This window comes from Cariama cristata, unplaced genomic scaffold, assembly GCF_000690535.1.
Source record: "Cariama cristata isolate BGI_N322 unplaced genomic scaffold, ASM69053v1 scaffold2762, whole genome shotgun sequence".
NCBI classification, from domain to species: Eukaryota; Metazoa; Chordata; class Aves; order Cariamiformes; family Cariamidae; genus Cariama; species Cariama cristata.
Genome location: NW_009605326.1, coordinates 61,935 through 70,593, shown reverse-complemented (window position 1 = coordinate 70,593; position 8,659 = coordinate 61,935). Strand labels below are relative to the sequence as shown.

The window sequence follows — 8,659 nt, the reverse complement described above, 5'->3', positions numbered from 1 at the left end:
AAGTGATTACAGAAACTCTTGGATGAAGAGTGTGGTCAGGGAGGTTGAAAATAATTTGCTCAGCTGCTTCACTGCAAAAACGCTGGGCTGCAGTTCAGAAAACCTTCAGAGCGCAATCTGAAAGCATTAGTCTTGCAAAGGCATTAGGGGTTTTTTTTATGTTTCATTATCAGGATGATCATGCCGCTAGCCTCTTGCTCTGACGCAATGTCAGTTGCCATCCTTGTGGATGACACCAGTGTAGAACAGTCCTGATAATGAAACTGAGGTGGAAAAGTATAGTCAATATTGGTTTCTGGTTTTGTTTTAGGGTTAATTAGAGGTTGAAAGCCCTAGAGTCTTTTCTCTAGTGACTGGATGTAGCACAGGTGACAGTGGCGTGCCATGCTCAGCTGCCTTCTGGAGGGAGGGAGCACTGCTGAAGCTTTCTGTGGGTGAATCCCAATCTGCCTCTGAGCTCTGAATCTGTCTTTGAGGTGACATTTGCTGCTTTGTGCTAACTGTGCGCTACTGCAGGATAAATCAGGTTATCTCCTTCCACTGGCTTACCCCGTGGCCCCTTTAGTGTTGGAGGAGATACCAGGGATGGGCTGGGAACAGGAGGCTCTGGGTAGGGTAGGACCTCTCCCTTTTGGGAGCAACCCTGGTTGCTCCCGCTTGAAGTCAGCTGTGAAAGTGCAGAGTGACCGTGACACAAAGAGGAACCACGCTCTCTAAATGCCTGGATGTTGCTTCTGACTTTCCTCTATGGTCTGTTACTAAAGATGACAAAAAAAAAAGTTTCCATTTTCGTTTAATTTGAAGTAGGATATACCTACAGAATCTCTTGGAGCCCTCAGAAGTATCTCTGGTCTTTAAAGATCAGCAAACAACTTCTGGTTGTGGATGTAAAGAAGGAATATTTTTATCAATGCCAATCTCCTAAGCCACATCATATTTTTTTGAAGATGCATTTTTAAAAGCGTTCTACATGAGCTGCAGAATGTGCATGTGTTTCAGAATTTTAATCTTTTACTGAGGTAAGAAGAAGTGTGAATACTGGGATTTGGAAGATAGAGTGGGTATGTTGGGGACGTGGAGGAGAATCAAGCCCTTATAGAAATGCAACAAGTGTCTGTGCAGGGACAAAACACATCATTCTTTGAAAGACCAACTTTTTCTTTAATTAATCCAAATGAAAAAAACCCCAAACCCCTCCAACTATCCACTTGTTTAAAAGATGATAAAATGGTAGGTTTCTGTGCTGGCCAATTTGTTACACTGTGCTGATTTAACCACTATTTTATGCCAGTGATAATTTCCCATTAAGTTTCAAGGTTGAGGACCCCGTTACCTGCTGTTACCGTGCTACTTTTATTTGGACTGTAAATTGTCTTCTGAATGTTGAGCTTTGGTTATCCTGGAGGCTGAATGCTCGCCTCATTTGATTTAACAGGGACTTATGTTTTATAATATGTTTTAAAAATGAAATTAAGGTTTTATAGAGGAGCAGAGATATTTGCAAGTAATCATTAACAATGTTCACTGTGCCATGTAGATTGTAGAGCAGTTACTTTTGAAATTTTCACTTTTAACTGATGAACTATTTTAGTTCCAGGAAATCAGATTTAATTTCCATATGAAGATATAGAAATTAAATAAGGTAGCCATTCTAGGACACTGCCAGTGTAGGAATTTTTTTTTTGTCATGGACTACAGCTTTGTTCTAAGCTATATGGACTGAAACATTTTTATATGGTAATACGGATTTAAAAATTTTGTTGAAAAAAACCACATCTGTTGCTATTGGCTGCTATTATTGCTCTATAGTACTGTCATGCGTAAGACAGAAAAAACAATACGATAATTAAAATGAAGAGGGCATACAGAGACGCAATATGTTTGCTGAACCAAGTATCTCTTGACCAGGAGTTTATTAGTCTGAAACCTTATGGAGCAGTTTTTCCACAAAAAAACCCTGTGTACCAAATCAATTAGGAAGAATGATCTATAAAGCTAGGAACAAATTAACAAGGAAGAAAAGCAGCTAGGCAAAAATAACTTAAAAATACATGATCAACAATTTAGCATTGTTTGAGAACACATTAATAGGTGCTCACAAAACAAATTAGCATAGTTTGAGAAGTAAGGCATTAGTGCTGCGCTGACTTTAACTGTATGGCATAGAAGGGCAGTGTTAGTAAATGTAAATAGTGAAGTCATGAGGTCCTGCAGAGTTGGGTTTTTACCCTGTTTTTTAGTATTTTTGTCAAAGATAAGGGAAACATTTAAAACCATTACTGATAAAAAATTAGAGATAACAAACAGCTGGATAAAGAAATAAAAATAGACAGTAACTGATAAAGAGAAGATAGGTTCATTAATGAGCTGGGTTCAGACACACAATATATTTTTTAGCATATCCAAAAATAATTTTGTATCTTGAAATAAATGCACGCTATATTTCCATCTTTATTCCAGGAAGCAGTTATCCTTTAAGGACAAAACACTCTTTCCCAAGAACAGGGAATCACACTCATCAGTTGAAGCTGGACTGATATTGTTATGCTTCAGCCAAAAGGCCTCATACATCCAAGAGCTGCAGTACCGAGGTTATATTATCTCTGTATTTGGCGTTGTCCTGAAAAGGCTGGAATGTTGGTTCCAGATGAGCGTACTTCGAAAAGGACATTGAAAACTGGAGATGATTCAGAGTAGGGTTGTAAGAATGATGAAGGAATTGGAAGTGTGCTGTATGGTGAAAGATTTAGAGCTTAGTCTGCTTAGGTTAGCAAAAGTGTGGTTAAGAGATCATTTGATCACAATCTTAACGTATTCATGTGGGGAGCAGAAATGTGATAATAGATAGCTTCTCCATCTAGCAAACAGAAGTAAAATAAGAACCAACAGCTTGAAGTTGGAGTCAGCCAAATTAGTTTGGAAATAAGGTGCAAAGTTTTAACAGGGAAGGCAGTTAAACACTGGAACAACTTAGCAATAGCTGTGATGTGTTTGCAAACACTGGAAATACCATAATTACGTTTGCATGTCTTTCTGAAAGACTCACTGTAGTTTAGGAACAAGTGTTAATGTGAAGTAGAAATTGATGCAGGGGAGCCTGTAATATTCAGGAGTCGCAATACTTGCATCCATCCTTAAAGTCCAAGACTCCATTTGCAGTGCAGTATAGTTAATTTCTGCTCATTTTGATGCTGGTTTAAGGAGAATTTTTAAGGTATTTCTACATCGCACAATTGGATACAGGTATCCACACTGACCTTGAACAAGCTAGGATGGGTACTAAAAGCACAGAAGCTGTGCTGGCATGCATTCCTACCAGGAGTGATATATAGTGCTTTTTAGCAGAGCTGAGATACTTGTATGCAATGCTTGGTGATCACAACTGCTTGCTCACTCTTAAACTCCTACAGGCAAGGAATCCTTGAAGCCCTTGGGAATCATATGTAAAAATAAGGGTTTCTCATATAGGAGAAGCAGGTTTCCAAAATGAGATTTTTAATTTTTTTTTTCCTTTTTAGTTTATGTGGGTTCAATTTGAGAACAGATAAATTGATGCAAGAAAAGTTATCAGTTACTTAGAGCAAGAAACCATATTGGACTTGGGAAACCTGTGGTGTGAAAATAGTTGGAGGCTGAGAAATAGTGAAGGAACACATTAAAGGCCCTATGCTTACCCTTTTCTAAACATCAAATTGTCTCCAGTGTGGAGACAGGGTACTGGACTGCTGGATTACTGGTCTGATCCCGTGTGGATTTTCTTATATGCACTCTAACAGTGCCTGTTTCATGCTATTAAATTCTGAGAAACCAAATCTGTAACTTTAATGATAGTTTGTAATGTTTCAAAGTGTGAACCTCTCAGAACAAATATATGCAAATCTTTGTTTAAAATAAAAGAGGAGTCTCAGAGAAAACTTTAAAATTGAGTAATTGTATCAGTTTTACCATAGCAACTTAAAACTGATTGTATCAATTTTATCATACCAGCTTAAAACTGGAGTGTACATTTTGTTCATTGAACTGTCGTTTTGATGCATTGGACAGATTTATAGTGCAGTTAATGCCTCTGCTCTGTAGATACGAGTTTCCAGTGTTGGCAAAAGAAATTCAAGAAATGGCCTACGTAACTGTGGATTACTTTCCAAGTGTTGAAATACCTTTTCCTGTTTTGTTTAGCTCTGAATGTTGTCAAACCACTTCATAGTACTGTATACGGCTCATCTTGTTTATAGGCCTGTGACTTGCCAGTACATCTGTGGGTGAGCTTCTTAGAGCCATCAAGTGAGTCATTGCTAGAAAAGCAAAAGAATTAGAAAAGTACTTAAATCAGGGAAAAAAACTTGTGTAATTAAGGCATTGCCTTTATGTATTCTGTCATGTAGACAACATGGAGCTACCCGACTGGAGAATGTGCTGGTGTAGACATTAAATTGAAGATCACAGGATTAAGAAAGTCTGAGCTGATACCTAGCACGATCCTGGGCTTTTCCAGTTGACCAATGGTACACCAGCCATATGCTATGTACTTATCTTAAAAATCAGACTGTAACTGTTCTTGAAGGATTAACATACACATTATTCTGATTATTTTTTTTCCTGATTTGCAACTCTAGAAGTTTGTGAAACTTTTTTACGCACCTTATGAAATTATAAAATGTGTATTATGACAAGTGAGACTTTACTGCCATATTTCTGACTAAAAGTATCTGATATTGTTCGATTCTAGGCAATTTAGCATGTAGTTGCAATTAACTTCAAGATATTTGGGTGTGGTGAAGCTTTATACTCCATCAGATTAAAAATATTTTGCTTTCATTGTTTTGTTTCACAATGAACCCAGTTTTTTTTTTGATTGAAAGATACTTAGATCACCCTCTGCATGTATTGTGCTATGAAAGTAGATCACAAAAACCACACAAACATTGAGATTTAAAATTAGCCAATGTTGCTTCAAATTTCTGTGTAAAACTTAATTAAGCAGCATTAATCCACATGATTCTTCTCTTGTTAAAATTTTTATTTAACAGTTTTGCTTTCTGAATAGTTGTGATTCATGACATTGTGCAGAGATATCTTATCAGTAAAGGTTTTCTTTACATGTGTGTCTTTTAATATTTTCAGGATCCAAGTTTTTACTGAATTCTTGTTAAAATCTTTATCCTCCTTCGGAAGTGTTACAGTTTGCATTAATAGGGTAAATTCATCTTCAATGGAATCAATTTCTGTTCTTCATATTTGCTTAAAATGGAATGGAAGATGTAAACAATTTATACTAAATATAAAAAAAAATCCTATTAATTACTTAATTTAGACTTCTAGAATGATTTATTTTTCAGTGAAAATGCAAGAGGGGAAAACTAGCTACATTCTAACACTGTTAATAATGTCACATATTTTATATATTCCACAGGTAATACAAGTAAGAAATCACAAGAGCTGTAATTTGATGACAATTTTGGGATTTGTTTTTCCTTTTCAGTCAGTGGTGAAGACTGGGCGATTGCTGATTAGCCATGAGGCTCCCTTGACAGGAGGATTTGCGTCTGAAATCAGTTCCACAGTCCAGGTACACAGATTATTTGTATTTAAGTGTTCTACATGGCTGAATTTCTTTACCTATAGAAGGAATATTTATTACTACATTAAAAGTTGAGGTTTTAATATTATAAGTTATTCTCTTTTACGTTTTTATTAAATTTCAGTTTGGATGCTTGTGTTACTTTATCTGAACAGCTGAGAAACCATATACCTACCAGGCACTGTGTGTAGCATCTGCTAAGCTAAAATACTTAACTTGCACTGAAAAGCAGGGAGGATGCGCTGTCAGGTGCAAAGAAAAAAATCTTTGTATAGTCTGTTTTTAATGTAAGGGTTTTAATCTTTCTCATATTTTTTTCCCCAAAACTTCTTAAAAATACATTCTAGGGATGTTGAAATCAGACACAGAAAAAGCACCCAGGTCCAGTACAGTATAATGTGGTGTTCGACATCGTGTTCAGAGACCTCATGAGGAAAGTAGTCTGCAGAAGTCGTTCATGTGTAGCTGTGGAGGTGCTCACACGTGTGTAGAGCTTATATGTGCAGAATAGGTTTGAAAGGTTGAGATGTACATCAGTATCAATTGTCTGGAGTGATAGACTTTAACCTTTTTGGAAGTCCTTTTGAGCTTTCTGACATGTTTTGTATGTGTACTTGCATACAGATTTTCCCCTTAACTTGATTTCTTTCCTGTGCGCATCAGTGATACTGGTTTATAGAAACATCTAAACTAATTGTGTCTGTCACCATCTGATTACTATTTTCTGATTATTCTGTTCTTAGAGTAGTTAAATTATAGGACTAGAGAGAAATGGGATTCTAAAATTCACAAAATATAAATCATACTGACAGTAGTTAAAGCTTGGGAATTAGCCTTTTTGTAGGAAGGAATAGAGTTAATTGTTCTGGGAATGTAATTTTGTATTAAATATGCATAAGGAGTCGGAAAACTATGTTTCTTGATCGTTGTGGTACAATTTCTTTTAAAGAGAAATTGTATTAATTTTAAAATGATTATATGAAAGTCATTCATTTTTTCTACCAAAATTTTATCTTCTTTAAGAAGAATATTTATCATCCTTCTAAGTAATTAGTATTTGACGTCCCATCTTTTATAGGTAGCCTATTTGATTAAAATAAATCTAGTAAAATCATAAGGTACTGCCAACAGTGAGTGTTGAAAGTGATGATTTTTCTTAAATTCTTACAAAAATGTGAAATAAACTCAACCAAAAGAGCCTGTCTTTTAGTGTCTTATGTTGTTATTAACACTTGAGGAGAAAGCTATTCTAAGCCATGCAGCAATCTTGTAATTTACTGGCATAACAAAAGAAAGCATATGTGTTGGAGAAACAAGTGAGTTGAAAAGAAAAAAAGCTTGTCGGTAAATATTATTGGAAGAGCATGGGATGCTCAATATAATGCTGAAATTACAAAATGAGTATTTAATGTCCTCAGACCTCCACTAAGAAAGGTACTTATCTGATTGATCCATCTTGGGGTTGTTTTTCATATCAGAGATCTATCTTGACAAATACTACTTCTTTAGAAAACAAAGTTTAAAATGCATTATTAAAAGGGCTATTTATTTCTGTAAATATTGAAAGCAAGTATTTGTTTCATGATAGTAGCTCATAATTTTATATTCATATTTTCTAAGAAACTAGGATTTGTATCTTGAGAAATATTAGTTAATTTATCACACATGCTACCTCAGAATAAATTGGAGTATAACTCTTTGGCATTGAATTTATCCATGACACGTTTCTTTCATACAAATTAGTTGACTTGAATCCATGTTATACCCATATTGTCGTTACTGTTTATATCCGTTCTTGAAGATTTTACGATCCATGCTAAAATTTTGATACCAGTTATTTTTAAGAATGTTCGTACTGCAAAAGACATTAAAATAATATTTACAAAGCATTACAACTTTTTAAAGAACAGTATTGCTTTAAGCATAATAAAGACCTTGCTCTTTTTATTCAGTGAAAACACTTGATCTCTAAATGATCAAGTTAAGTCCATATGTCTAATATCAGTGTGCTGTAAAAATAAAAATGAAAAGTGAAATTCTCTTTTGCTGGATACAATGCATACTGAGAATGCCAAAATTGGGGGTTGCAATTGGCTTTAGTTTCCTCTTACACATGGAAGCAATAAGAGTTCAATAAAGTGTGTCCAGTTGGTTTAGATGGTTAGTTTCCATATTGTTATTCCATCCTTGCTGTGAGGTCTCTCATCATAGAAATAAGGTGAGTAAAAGTACACAGGTTATTTTAAAAGTTAACTGTCACAAATGCTTCATGGTGATGTACACTTCAAGGAAAAGAGTACAAATGGAAATTATGACTTTCATGAATTATAGGCGAAAACTATGTTGAACAGTTTTCTTTTTGCATATGAGAGAATAAAAGCAGCGTTAGGAGAGCATATTAAGTAAGATTTATTCTGTGTCAAATACAGAATATTTTAAAGGGGCACATTATCGCTTTAGTCATCTACTCTGATTTCTCAAACACACAAAACTAAGAACAGGATGAAGCAGTGTAGTGAATACTATGTGATACGACTTTGCCCTTTGTACTGATGTTTCATATGTAATCTCAATGGGTATTCTGAAGAAGTGAGCAACAAATGATAGGATAAAGTCAATACAGGTACAGTTAATACTTCATATTGATTATATTCTGTATAAAAGCTTGTAAAACAGCAAAACTTTTGCTTAAGGCATATGGTTGGAGCACAGTTTGAGAAGACTTGGAGAAGGGCCCACTGAGATGTCACTTCCAAAATAATGAGGCATTGGGTGTGGAAATCATCAGTACATTAATCACTTGTGATATAAAAGAATGTAAATCCAGTATTTGTGTCCCTGTTTAAAAAAAAAAGGGGGGGGGGAAGAAAAGAGAGAAACGGGATGTTTTCAAAGAAGGATGAGAGGCAGGAAAAAGGGAAGTAGCTTATGTTAAGTTGTGTGATAAAGGCTCATCTCCACACACACACACACGCAGGCAAAGGAGCCCAGAGGCACAGCGGCAGGCAGGGGAACCCCAGTAACTCAGTCTGGGAAATGGGGCCCCCAACTCAGCTCCTACCAGGGCTGTCCCCAGCCTCA

At 35.7% G+C, this 8,659-nt stretch overlaps 1 long non-coding RNA gene across 1 annotated transcript in view; it reads left to right on the top strand.

Moving 5' to 3' along the window:
• The first annotated feature begins 5,479 nt into the window (after positions 1-5,479).
• Positions 5,480-8,659, top strand: part of LOC104158288 — a 49,826-nt gene continuing 46,646 nt past the window's right edge. The window contains exon 1 of the long non-coding RNA XR_696420.1: positions 5,480-5,566. This is a non-coding gene — a long non-coding RNA (uncharacterized LOC104158288). The remainder of the gene's footprint in view (positions 5,567-8,659) is intronic.